This window comes from Corythoichthys intestinalis, chromosome 19, assembly GCF_030265065.1.
Source record: "Corythoichthys intestinalis isolate RoL2023-P3 chromosome 19, ASM3026506v1, whole genome shotgun sequence".
Lineage (NCBI taxonomy): Eukaryota > Metazoa > Chordata > Actinopteri > Syngnathiformes > Syngnathidae > Corythoichthys > Corythoichthys intestinalis.
The window spans coordinates 30,344,437-30,359,575 of NC_080413.1; positions in this window are offsets into that span (position 1 = coordinate 30,344,437).

Consider the following 15,139-nt stretch of genomic DNA (forward strand, 5'->3'; position numbering starts at 1 on the left):
AAATTTGACTTCCTTTCAGATCCTTCTCTCCATAATCCCCAATTCCCAAACCACTAGGGAAGGGGACCAACATCCCAGTTAAATAATTTTGGCCCCCATTTCCATGCATTGTAACGGCATGCCAACCAAGCCCACATTATATTGTCTTAAGAAGCAACAGACAGATCTTATCACCCTATAGAACCCAGACACAAATGCATTTTTTAACTACCACAACCACAAAGATTGGGTATTGTGAGGTGGGTTGCCTAACTACTACATCATAAGAAGGCATGTTGGTGGAGGTCCTTGAAGTATTATCCCTATCGACTTATCACTTCTTAATTCTACAGTTACTTCAATTGGACTTTGAAATGTTAGGCAAAAACATTCTACTTAATTCCTTATTCCAACTTTTTTAGTTTAAAGTTGTTCTGACAGTTTGTTCATTAGAAGGGCATTTTCCAACCATTATTGAGGTAAGGCACATATTGGATGTTTGGAAAACTATCTAATAGGGGGAAAACAAGTCAAAAATCTCAGCATTGGGAATTCCACATTAAACAAACATTAATGACAATTCTTTCCCCTCTTGAGTAGACAGATGGTGGACATAAATTCCCTCAAGAGGCAGAGAAACATTTTCTATTTCACTGTTTAATTATTTCCTATTCCCTCCAACCATTGCTGTTTGGTTACCATTTCAAAACGGGACAGAAAACCAACTGCATAACCAAGAATGCATGACTGAAGTTAGAAGACAAAGATTTATAGCAAAATAGGACTGGAATTTTAAATATATTGTTCTCAATTAAAAAATGTAACATTTTGTTTTCAATATAACTATTGTTGTACCTCAATGAGTGGATCTTTTTCTTTTCATTCAAACGTGTGGTTCTTTAAGATGTTGAAGAAGGAAAGATTTTCTTTTTTTTTTTTTTACGGGTTCTTTTATTTTCTATTAATGCACAGGAGATGACGTAACAATTATGGAACAAAAAAACAAAAAAAAAAAAAAAAAAAGAAATACTGACCTAAGATAAATGCATTCACAGCGTATCAAAAAAGTGAGTACACCCTTCAAAAATGACACTTTGACACAATGAAAAGTAGTCTGTTTGCAGCTTATATAATATAGTTAATTTATTTTCCCCTCAAAATAAATTAATTCTATTATATAACTCAAAATATAGCCATTAATATCCAAACCCTTGGCAACAAAATTGAGTACACCGCATGGGAACTACGTACATCCTTAAATGTCCAAATTGAGTACTGCTTGTCATTTTCCCTCCAAAACGTCATGTGACTCGTTACAGGAGTGCTGTCAGACCAACGCCGCACTCTACATCAAATTGGTGTGCGTGGCTGTCACCCCAGGAGGAAGCCTCTTCTAAAGACGGCACACAAGAAAGACCGCCCGTCTCATCAGACCATAGTACATGGTTCCAGTCATCCATGTGCTTTGTTGACATGTCTTCAGCAAACTGTTTGCGGGCTTTCTTGTGTATAAGCTGCACACAAACTACTTTTAATTGTGTCAAAGTGTCATTTTGTCAGTGTTGTCCCATGAAAAGAATTAAAGTTAAGATATCTGCAGAAATGCGAGGGGTGTACTCACTTTTGAGATACTATTTTTGTTCATATAGTATGTACAATGTTTGTCATTCTTTTGTATTGCAGATGTTGATTGCAGTAAAACATGGACAAGATGATTACATTTCTTGTTTTATTTAAAATGGTTGGCGCATGTGCAAAACAGGGAAATGAATATTAACGAAGATAGATCATAAGTTGATGCTTCCATCATCAAAGTAGAACACACTTAATCTCAATATACAGTGGGGCAAATAAGTATTTAGTCAACCACTAATTGTGCAAGTTCTCCCACTTAAAAAATTAGGCCTGTAATTGTCAACATGGGTAAACCTCAACCATGAGAGACAGAATGTGGGAAAAAAACCTGGAAAATCACATTGTTTGATTTCTAAAGAATGTATTTGCAAATTGTGGTGGAAAATAAGTATTTGGTCAATACCAAAAGTTCATCTCAATACTTTGTTATTTACCCTTTGTTGGCAATAACGGAGGCCAAATGTTTTCTGTAACTCTTCACAAGCTTTTCACACACTGTTGCTGGTATTTTGGCCCATTCCTCCATGCAGATCTCCTCTAGAGAAGTGATGGTTTGGGGCTGTCGTTGGGCAACACGGACTTTCAACTCCCTCCACAGATTTTCTATGGGGTTGAGATCTGGAGACTGGCTAGGCCACTCCAGGACCTTAAAATGCTTCTTACGAAGCCACTCCTTTGTTGCCCTGGCTGTGTGTTTGGGATCATTGTTATGCTGAAAGACCCAGCCACGTCTCATCTTCAATGCCCTTGCTGATGGAAGGAGATTTTCACTCAAAATCTCTCGATACATGGCCCCATTCATTCTTTCCTTTACACAGATTAGTCCTCCTGGTCCCTATGCAGCCCCAAAGCATGATGTTTCCACCCCCATGCTTCACAGTGGGTATGATGTTCTTTGGATGTAATTCAGTATTCTTTCTCCTCCAAACACAAGAACCTGTGTTTCCACCAACAAGTTCTATTTTGGTTTCATCTGACCATAACATTCTCCCAGTCCTCTTCTGGATCATCTAAATGCTCTCTAGCGAACCGCAGACGGGCCTGGACGTGTACTTTCTTCAGCAGGGGGACGCGTCTGGCAGTGCAGGATTCGAATCCCTGGCGGCGCATTGTGTTACTGATAGTAGCCTTTGTTATTGTGGTCCCAGCTCTCTGTAGGTCATTCACTAGGTCCCCCCGTGTGTTTCTGGGATTTTTGCTCACAGTTCTTGTTATCATTTTGACGACACGGGGTGAGATCTAGCATGGAGATCCCAGATCGAGGGAGATTATCAGTGGTCTTGTATGTCTTGCTCCCACTGTTGATTTCTTTACACCAAGTGTTTTACCTATTGCAGATTCAGTCTTCCCAGCCTGGTGCAGGTCTGCAATTTTGTCTCTGGTGTCCTTCGACAGCTCTTTGGTCTTGGCCATAGTGGAATTTGGAGTGTGACTGACTGAGATTGTGGACACTTGTCTTTTACACCGATAATGAGTTAAAACAGGTGGCATTAATCCAGCTAACGAGTGGAGCCTCATTAGACCTCGTTTGAAGAAGTTAGACCTCTTTGACAGCCAGAAATCTTGCTTGTTTGTAGGTGACCAAATACTTATTTTCCACTCTAATTTGGAAAAAAATTCTTTAAAAATCAAACAATGTGATTTTCTGTTTTTTTTTTTCCACATTCTGTGTCTCATGGTTGAGGTTTACCCATATTGACAATTACAGGCCTCTCTAATCTTTTCAAGTAGGAGAACTTGCACAATTGGTGGTTGACTAAATACTTATTTGCCCCACTGTATGTCTATCTACGTTGTGAGGCAATTTCATTTTTAAGTAATTTTAATTTTTCTTTCCTAACAGCGTTTTCCACCTATAAACAAATGAACAAAAAACTTGTAAGGGCCCAAATACACCAGATGCATGATGGTTCCGGTTCCGGTCCGGCTCAGTGTTGACTGCGTGCCACGCAGTGTGTCAAAAACAGGCAAATCATACCGGCTGTGCACGGCTGCGGTCCGCCAACTCCGTTCCCTCGTGAGTGTTCGCGTGATCGCGCGCTATAATGTGCCATTTAAAACAACGAAAAACACACGGAGTCTATACTCATCAGAGAAGCAGAGAGAGAACACATTTTTTCTTTGCATATTGATATTTTAGTTATGTCTGTCTCTTAATTCCAGATTGACTGCATCATGTTGAAATCAGGGCTCCGTGTGTGGGGGGAAGGGGGACGGGGCCCTATTATGCCCTTGGTTGTGTCGGTGGGTTTATATCTTTTTGTACATTTCAAATTTATGGCACATAACATCTCATAGAGCTGTTATAAACAACTGTTAAATAATCTGTAATATTTATGAAATGGATAGCGAATTATATACTACATGAACTAAACAACAGCGTACTTGGAATTGGTGTCTCAACACTGCAGATTCCTGTGCCCAGCGCAAACTGTAGGAAAGAAAGAGAAACATCTTGAATAGTCCACCAGGTCAAAACTTGTGGGTGTCTCTTTATTCTCTTTCGTACTTTTTCCCCTTGACTCTGTATACAAACCAACATTGTGTGTGCGCCGGGCACGAGAATTTCTGCAGTAGAACCACTTCCAGATACGCTTTTTTTTTTTTTCCGCTCAAAATTGTCAACACGTCGTGTGTTTGATATCATTGCCAGAAAAACACACATAATAGGACACCTTGCAGCTTCGCTTTTAATGCTGTCCTTATAATAACGATCTGCTGCATCGTATATGACTTTGTGACTTTCCACCTCCATGATGAAACGTTCTTCGTCCATGTTCGCTGTTGTTTAAAACGTGAATAAGCAACTGGGCTGTTACGTCCAGGCCCAGCTCCGCCTATTTTGTCGGATGAGTGTCTCGCAAAAATAGAAAATAGCCTATACCATCCGGCGGGCTGCGGCACGATGGAGATGGTCCGCAGTCAATCCGGAGCACTGACACGGCCGGTATACGTTGAACAATAGGATATAATGGGAATGGATTGGCTCCGGCGCTATTTTTTACCGGAGTCGAACGGAACCGGAACCGCAACGATCATGCATATGGTGTATTTGGGCCCTAACACTTGCATTTATGCGTTTACATAATTGTGGCTGACTACACATATTGATTAGAAACAAGCAAGCAGCAGATATGTGTTGCAGCCACAGCGATACAATAGTTGTAGTAAATAATATTAAACATCATCATAATTACAATCATCATTGAAATAACAATATTAAAGACAACAAGTCGTTTCATGCGCTTTTTTAGATTTTAGCTTTAATATTTTTTGAGCACCGAACACATGAAAATGCAGGTGTAGGAAGAACATAACTTCCATAACACCAGCGGCAACATGGCTACATAAACAAGTATTTGTGGTGGGACAGGCTTGGTTTCACATCTGCCTTCATGAACTTGTTGTCCTCCCATGTCGTGATGATGGCAGATGGATGCTGTATTTCCAAATTGTCTTTGTTGAGGGATTTTGAGGAGTAATGTTACTCCAGCTCTACTGTTGTTTTGGATGGAGAAAGTGTAAAATGGAAGTCACGAGCAAAAATGCGGAAGTACATCGGAAACTTGTCTATACCTTTTGTCATTTCCAATTCGAAGAGGCAGGCACCCATGTTAACCCATAGAGTGGTTCACGAAAAAGTGGAATTTTACGATGTTATCTGTTTATGACCTTGCTTAGAAAAGCTGAGAGCTGCAATCGTTATCTTTTAAAGTCAAAGGCAGAACGATATAGAAATGAATGCACTAAGTACAATAAACAAACATAAGGACACAAAAATCTCTACAATGTATATTTAAGTGCCCCTGGTTTGGACATTGCCAATGTAGTGAGAAAGAAATATATTATGCTATTTTACCTTTTTTTGACATTGTGAACAGTTTATAATTTATCAAATATTATTGTTATACATGAATGAATGTTTATTTTCAACGTATGTGCAGATGAATTACACCACGGTCTCTGAGTAGTTCACTGTGTGTCTTGGTTCCATGTTTCATCTTTTCTAGTCCTTTTAACTGTCCCCACTCCACCACCACCCCTGGCACTTCATAGGTAGATGAAAAACTGTCACCAACAAGGTGGTTTTATAGATGGCACTGACATTTGTGGTTTACACCTCTAAAGCACTTGCGAATATCAGTTTTCTAGCCACTGTACTGTCGTTCTTCTTCTCTGTTGTCATCTTTAACCTTTACCTCAGTTTACCTCATCTCTGATCCTTTGTCTACCATGCCGACAGACAAGAGTAATTCCAAATTCTTGTTCTGGTTGCCATTATTTACCTCTCGCTCTGCATGCACGACGACGTTTATCTGCACAGAGAAAGGGCCAGCTCTATTAATTAGGAGCATGGTAACGTTAAAAGGATCCTCTGAGAGAGAGGTGGTGGTACAGCTACTCTCAACCTGCCTACTGCGTCCTCCCACAGTGCTGGTGATTAATGATGTCAGCCATATCAGGGGGCCCTTATCAGACACGAACGCTCTCACCAAACAAAGCCAGGGTTAGAAACTCTCTGTTTAACTGATGAAGTGGGACCGATGGCGAGAAAAAGCCGCGAGCCACCGTGCATGCTAATGAGTTTGGATGTCGATTGTTGAGAGAGCACCTGGGAACATTAACTGTTCACCTCCACAGTTTGAAGCGAGTGGCATTTATGTCATTGTCATCTGCATATGACTGCTCAGCATTGTTTGATGCCAAGCACATCCAGGGATGTCTTGCACAATAAGGAATACTCCATCACGTCCTAACATAAAAGACACAGTGTTCCCTTGGTACGTGTATGCATGCATTTACTGCCACACCTGTGCAATCTAATAAGGGAAGAATTTCCTCTATAAAAAGTTTTTTTTTTATGTGGAAACTGCCTGCTCAATGCCAGGCTTCTTTGTGGTCCATGGAGCATGACCTAACACTTTAGATTTGGAAACTAGGAACTCAATGCGGGGTGAGATAACGTTTCCACTGTGACTCAATGAAAAGGCAAAATAAATTCCTCGATAAATTGCTGGCTGACCTCGGGGAGATGCACGGTAAATGCCTTGTTGTCGTATCACACAGGGGGAAAGATGAGATGTGCAAGCGGGCAAAGTAGGGATGGATTTGTTTCGCCAAACATATTCATATCATTTTGAACAAAAGTGTGGCGTTTTCTTTCATGAAAAATTTGATGTTTATTGACTGAATCTTTTTTTTATTTAACAGACAAGCCATTGAATATTGATCAAAACAGCATCTCTTCCCACAACACCTTCACTCTTGAACTATTTTATTACCCAATTAAAAAATAGATATATTATATTGAAAGTAGAAGCTAATTGAAACATTTTTTTCTCCGAGAGCAATATTATTGTGTACCAAAACAAATGTAAATGAAGTCATATAAACAATGGTGGAATGAAACGAAGTAAAAGTACATTTTTGTGTATCTGTACTTTACTTGAGGACAAATATGAAGTGATACTTTTTACTCCACTACTTTTTAAATTTTCGTCTGTGTTAAATGTTACTTTCGTTTGTTTTCTCCTCATTATAGATTGATAGTTTCGTTTTCATGCCTCCGGTGCATAGATAAGCCCCACACAACTACTGTATACCGAAATTGAGCACTAGAGGCAGCAACACGAGGACAAGCAAGATTGGGCAGGTGAACAAGATATTTAGCAATGAAACCAACACTGAGCACAGCGTGCCCTCAGATGGGTGCTGCACACTCTTGTTCAGTAGGCGACGGTATGCACCTGATAGTTGCTTGCAAGATAAGATATATTTGGGATTTTTCGAGTTTGACTGCACTGTAAACAGAATCTTAACATTTTTTTGGTTGTTTTTTTCATTCTGCACAGTTTTATATAAAACTGAGGATTTAATGAATTTTTTTGGTTCTTTCTTTGAACACTGATTCTGATCCCTGTATGTATATTTAAATATATATATCATAAAAATACATTATATATATACATATTTTTTTTTTTTTACCTGTCCTGCTCAGCTGATTGACACAGAGAATGGAAATCTGAGTGTCCGATTGGTCTGAACAGTTTTAATATAGTATGACGTACTCCCATTGTGATAATTCAACATGCCTCCTTTAGTAGGAGACCAACCAACAAGAAATCCATTGAACGCCTACACTAAATATGAACATGATAGTGCTATCGTTAGCTAGTTGTATTTCCTGTTGACACCATGTGGGGGACCTGATGACCAAGGAGAAACGGGGGAAGGAGTCAGAAGGATAAGTGATTGGGAGGGGTGGAGTGTACAGACATTAGCCATGTGTGGTGTAGAACCCAGTATTTGTATGAATCCCTTGTGCGCATGAGTATGTTGGCATCCTATTCTATGCCGCCTGATCGCTAATCCTAACAGAGTTTTTCTACTTGAGTGTGTCTAATTGCACCTAGTCATGCATGAATCCCATCAGACGTGATAGTCCTGCAGACGAGTTATAATGTCCCGCGGGCTGTCGCGTGTTTGGTGGGGCTTGCGCGTGGCTGGATCTGATTGAGCGCGCTCGGGTGGGGGGCCCCCGGTGGGGCGGCGTATGGGTCGGTTGCTGACGGGCTTACACTCACAAGGGATTCACATGATTACTGGTTTCTAAATCACAGAGCTGATTTGTGTACACTCCACCCCTCCCAATCACATCCTATAGAGTCCTCCATTCTCCTCCTTTCCCTGGTCAACAGCCCCCCACATGGTGTCAACCGGAAATACATCTAGCTGACGATAGCACCAACATATTCATAGTTAGTGTAGGCGTTCAATGCATTTCTTGTTGTTGTGTTTCTTTTCTTTCTTTTCTTGTGTTTCTTTTCTTCTGTTCCCATATAACCCCTTCCTGTTCGCTTTGTCATAATAAATGAGGTATGTTGAATGACCACAATGGGGTATGTCATACTCTCAATGTGAAACATTAAAACTGTTCAGACCAACCGGACACTTAGACTTCCATTCGTCGTGTCAAACAGCTGAACAGGACAGGTTAAAAAAAATAAAAATAAAAAATAACAAAAGAAGATGCCGCACAGGAACCAGCGCAGCCCATCCCTCCTCCCACAGCCCAGCAAGGGGTCCGTCGTCATCCCCCCGGGATCAAGGGTGGTCCCTCTGGCCATCCAAGTCCCCATTAACTGGCCTCCAGGGATGGGATGAGGTGACGCGTAAAAGTATCTGTACTTTTACTTAAAGCAACACTAGGCAACTTTTCAACCTTTGTAAAATATTTCCATAATATTTGTGATGATACGTCGACTGACAACTTGTTGAATAATGCCTCTTTTCTATCTTGAGGGGGTCTGTATCACTTTCACCATCACAAATGAAGTTTTAGGAGGGTGGTGGGAACCCTTCCACACGAAAAAAACTACAAATGTGCTGACTGCTTTATGGCATACGTCACTCCCCCTTTCATTCCTAAGTCGATGCGAACGCTTTCGTGCAAATTCTGCAAAGATAGCAGAGCAACAAAAGAGACAAAAAGTTTTGTCTGAGGAGGGAAAAAATAGGGAGGGTACCAGGATTCTCAAGAATAAACATTGGCCCGGGTCTCACTCGCTGGCATGAAGGCCCCCCCCAAACAGAACTCGTCAACGCTGATGGGTTATAGCCACACTAGTCACCTGCTAACCGTCATATGCTATTGTTTAGCCACAACTGGATACATTTCTTTATTACCATTCATCCTTCACTCAGCGACTTGAAACAGAAATGTTGTGCAATCCATCTGCAGGCGACCAGGAGATCATGATTTTACAACATTGTGTGGGTGTGCGCTGGTCCTCATGGGAAACGCAGTCTTCCTTAGGGCAAAACACGACTGTTTTTGTCCACTGGTGTCGCTAAAATCGACCAAAACTGAAAAGTTACCTAGTATTGTGTAAGTAAAAAAAATAAGTACTTCATCCACCACTGCCTGTCACGATGAAAAAAATCTGAATTTGTATGTCAAAGGCGACAAAATAATTTGTCAGGGAAACTATTTGCAAACAGTTTAAATAAGAGAACAAGATTAAAACTACATACTTGTTCTTATTAATCTAGGGAAAGTATCAGACAGAAAAATGAATCCCAACTTCAAATATAATAACATAATGGATCATGAATTACATGCTGAGTGTTCTTTTTTGCTTTCTGCAGCAAGGTTACATTGCATAATGGGGACTATTAGAATTACTGATCTTATCAAATGTGACAGAAGCACTGAGATCAATAAAACAATCTCTGCTTCTAATCAGCATGAATCCTCGTCATGAGTTACATCAGTTATCCCCTGGTTATGAGATAAATGCATGATGTGCTTACTTTCAACTCCGGCAGCTATGTGTGTCGTATATTCTGCAAAGGAAGTTAGTGAAGCCTTCCTCGTGCGATACATCAGTTCTATCTGTCCCCAGATGAGAGAAATGGAGAGCGGAGGAGAAAGATTGGATTTCGCCTTTCTGACGATGTGCCACTACAAAGGCGATATCTCTCCTCCGTGCTTAGATTGCTATCTCTTATGGGACAAAGGCGGAATACTGTATGAGACACCTTGTGAAGACACTTGGCGTTATCATTATTCCAGCTGAAAGTGGGTTCTAGGAAAGGCACTGGATACATGCTTGCCCATTCAGAGTTTAATTGATTTCAATCTGATTACTGCAATATCAAAGACCCTTTGATTGTTTTCTAATTGGAGAAACATTTTGCATACAATTGCTTGTGAAAAGTCAACTTTAGCATATACTGGTGATTGCAGTCAAATGTTGGATGAGCAAATGAACTGACGTTTCAAAAATCATCATCTATTAAAGTGAAATAAAATGGTTTGCTGAATGGAGCAAAATACACAAGTACAGAGTTAAAACACTCACAAGGAGATTAGGGAAGATGCTTCAAAAGGCACATATCAGAATGCAGATGTAATACAGTGAGTATGACTTGTATTACAGTAAATCCAAAGTTACAAATCTAAAGCAGTTGACTAGTTCATAAAGATTTTTTTCTCAATTTGTTGCTCAGTAGTTAGAACATGTACAATATTTCATATTTTGTAATATCTTAATTAAAACATGCAACATAAATGTGTGGTTGTTTTTACGGGACATTATATTTGGCATCTAAATGATAAAATTCAAACATGATGGAGTTATGAACTAGGACGCAAAATAAATGAAATATGTATATGTTTTTGTTCATTTTTCTTTGTCCCTCCAAAAACTTTTCTGTCCAGCCACTTTTTTCTCAATTAACAGCACATGACAGTGGTTCCTTGACATACAAATTTAATTAGTTCCATGACATGCTTTGTATATCGAGGCGGTTTTCCCCATAAGAGGACAACACATTATAATTCGATTAATTCGTCCCACGGCCCAAAAACCTACGATAAATCCTTAAAGGTGCACTATGTAGGATTTGCACTTAAATATTTATAAAATGACCATAATATTTCAAAAGACAATAAAGAAACATGTTTGGGAAATACTTCTAAGACGGATCTCATCGATTAAATGGAGATTTTCCCATTTTAAAAGACAATTTACGCATCACAAATTTGTTTGTTTTGCATCTGTGTTCGTCATTAGCCATTCACGAGACCAGTTTCCAGTCTTTTCAGCTCTGTACGCCCCGTAAACTAAAGGCCGAGTTATGCTTCGGCGGCAGACCTACGCCACCAAGGCAGACCAGATTCACGACCCTTCGCCATAGCCTGACATGCATCTCCACAATTTTCTGACTGGTCGACACGTCAACACTTGGTGACGTGGCACAAATGGTGATTGGTCAGTCATTTCCGGTTCAGCGCGAAATCACCTCCATTTTCAAACATTTGTTTTTATTGCTGTCAAATTTATCGCGTTAACGGGTGGTAATTAATATTTTTAATCGATCCCGTTAAAATATTTGACGCATTTAACGCATGCGCGGAAAGACCCGCTCATGCATTGCCTTAAACAGATTACAATGACGCCGTTTTTTTGCACATTGAGAGCTAAGAGGCAGAGAAAGGCAAGTGGACACAGGCGTTCATTGGACGGTGCCGTTTATTGGCATAAGCTTCGGCAACTCCTTCACAACAAACACAAGTATTGTGGCGAGCGACGTGGGGAAGAATGACAGGAGATGATCTTTTTCTTAACACTTGCTTCACTTGTGCCCCATACATCGCACCACTCCATGATACAGTGCGATTTAGTGAAAGCACAACAAAAATAATATTCCCATCTCTCTCAAAAAAAAAAATGTTCACAAAAAGAAAAGTGCTCAATGCAAAGAGAACTGGCATTCCCAATCAAAATAGCTATGCAAAATACACACAAAACTTACTCAGACTTTGGTCAAACTCTATTCAAACATTTTGTTTAGCTCAACAAATAGACTGGATGGCAATATTTAGTCAAAACATACAAACTATCAGAGGTCTCGTACGTTGTGAAGCCAGCACTCAAATGAACGTGAATCACAATAGACCCAGTCTAAAAAAAAAAAACAACAAAAAAAACAGGGAGCGCTGGCGTAAGTCGAGTGACGAAACACACTCATTGACTTGATTTCTAAGTAATTCAAAACTCGCCATTGACTCGTTGTGGTGTATTTTAATCACGACCTTATGTCATTAAAGACACTGTGGAAGAACGGCTGTGATGTCACCACTTGGTGGCGTCAACTATGGCGAGCTACTAGTTTATTTTTTGATGAAAATTTTTACAAATTTTATTAAAATGAAAACATTTTAACTTGTTCTAAAAATTATCTTATAAGAACTATAAGTCCTTCTATCCATGGATCCCTATAACAAAAAGAATGTTAATAATGATAATGCAATCTTGTGGATTTATTGTTATAATAAACAAATACAGTACTTATGTGCAGTATGTTGAATGTTTATATATGTCTTGTGTCTTATCTTTCCATTCCAACAATAATTTACAGAAAAAATATGGCATATTTTAGAGATGGTTTGAATTGCAATCAATTACAATTAATTTTTAAGCTGTGATTACCTCGATTAAAAATGTTAATCGTTTGACAACCCTAATTATTTTGCTACATGCAAAAGTCTACGACAGTATCATCGAAGAGCAAGTGCGACAATTTCTACAATGTCTCGTCAAGACATTATAAAAGATTGCCAAATGGCAATGTCAGCGATTGCATAAAAAAATGGAAGAACCACCGCGACAAGTATGTGTGTGTTCGAAAGGGAATGGCCACCCGAAACGGTGACGCAGTCGGCCAAACACTGCCAGCTTTTTATCACTTTATGTCGCTTTTTTTTTTTGGTGCACTTCATCATTTATTGTGTAAAAATGTTTGCTGCGAGTCTGTGACCTATTTACATTTCACACCTATAGTATATGAAGAATAAAGCACAGGTTTGGTGTCAAAAGAGTTGTTTTGATGTTAAATTTTCAACAACAGTACAAACACTTGATATATTATCACTGATTGAGAGTGCCTCGGTGCTTTTATGATAACAGATGTGGGGGAAGAAGGAGAGGAGTTGAAGATGGCTTTCCCCACTTTATTGTGTCAACAATAAAACAAAATAATAGCGGGCTGCCGCAAAAAATGCGACCACTAACTTTCGCTTTCTCCCGTTCTTTCCACTTGCTTCCCGCTATGTCACCACTCCCCAGTCTGATCGCCTCTTAAAGGACCCGCACTTAGTTACGGACATTACAGTATGATCAACATTTGTTGTTCAGTGTTGTTGAGCTGAAGATCCACATTCAAGCGTTCCATCTCCGTTGGCATTATTGTGTAACCGGAAGAAAACTAGAGGTAGTCGACAAGAGTTCCCCCAAACCGTAAAAACACAACGCCACACCCCTCTAGTGGCTTGGCGGTAAATTACAGTGCAACGCGTTCCCTTGCTGCAGAACTATCAAATGCTCATTGACGCCGCAGTAGCTTCGCCGTCACCGCAACGCAGAAGCATAACTCAGACTTAAGGCTGCACCAACAGTCTGAATTATGTCTACCACTCAAGCAAAAAACGTTACGAATCTAAAAGGATTTAAGACAACAAGAGAAGCAAAACAAGGATATGCATTCATTTGGCGTGGTTGTGCTTTGTTATTTAGCGTGTGGATCCATTGACCGAGGCAAAGATAGTCTGTATGCGTGTATATATTTAGTGGGTAACTGAAATTAAAATGGATTGAGCAGTTAAAGTGTCCTTGTGGATGCTTCAATGTGTTACCCAATTATTTACTTCTTTACCAAAGTGCTTATACATTGAGAAAAGTAGCCTTCTCTCACTTCAGTCATGGTGACATAAACTAACTTGGACCTCGTAACACAGCTCTTTTAATAGTCTTTACTAAATGCTGGCATTATTAAGAAATAATTTCTGTTGAGTGCTTGTAACTTAAAGTTTTTTTCGTGATGCAGTATTCTGCCAACCTGAAAGGGGAGGGCATTTTGTGCTAGTCAATAGTTTGATCTGATTGCAGTACCATTTTTGGCCATCTATCCTACATTGTACCTGCAGTATTTATTAAAAAGTGCACAATTATAAATACAAATTTCACATAGCAAAACAAATTATGTATAAATAGCTCTACCAATTTCACCAATGAGATGTCGCAACAATAATTACGACTCCATTATACCAATCATACACAAGCTTGCCGTTCTATCTTCACGACATCCTGTTCAATCATGTGGTGTCTTTAAAGCACCATAAAGAATGAAGCATTTGATATAGAGTGCTGCCCTTAACATGACTCGAAAGTGCGGATTTGAACATCCCTCCCAGTTTTTTTTTTTTTTTTGCACCGATTGACCATGGAAACCAGAGATATGATCAGGGGTGCACATATTTTTTTTGCCCAGGTTCTCAGAGGAGGACCTGGAGATGTGACTTGGTCCTCATTGAGCTTGAGAGCTGACCCGCCTGATGCGATAAAATTATGACAAGCTTTACTTAGAGCCAATTAACTTTAATTAATTATATTAACAATTAAGGCTTGATTAACATCAACTGGCACAACAAAATTGCCATTACTTTGAAGTGAAATGTAAAGAAATAAACATAAAAGCACCAATTCAAAATAAAGGGCATTATGCGGCTCCCACATTAACTCCAAGCCTTTGTAAAAGTGGGATGTCCTCCTCATAAGACCTCATTGAACGTGCGTGTTTAGCTTTGTAAAATGCGAGCAAAAACACGTTTGTCAGTGCATGGCGCTGTTTTCATTACCTTTATTCCGCCACTTGTCCATAGGGCGAGTGGGGTCCTGTCTGACATCGATAGTTTGCTTAATTGCCACATGCTCTGTTTTTTTCGTGCTTTTCAAAGTTTGGATGGCTGAAATTCTTTGACCCTACATAAAATGCGCTGCTCTTATCAGCGACATTGGGATTCTCACGGCACATTTTGTACCGCATTTCCGTGCGAGCATCATTTACTTCTAGCCATGGTACCTCCTGCAGCCACTTTTCAGCAAAAGTCCTTTTTTTCGGTAGCTCCGGTGACGTCTCTGTCATCTGTCTGTCTTTTGACGAGGGTGGGGGAACACGGAAA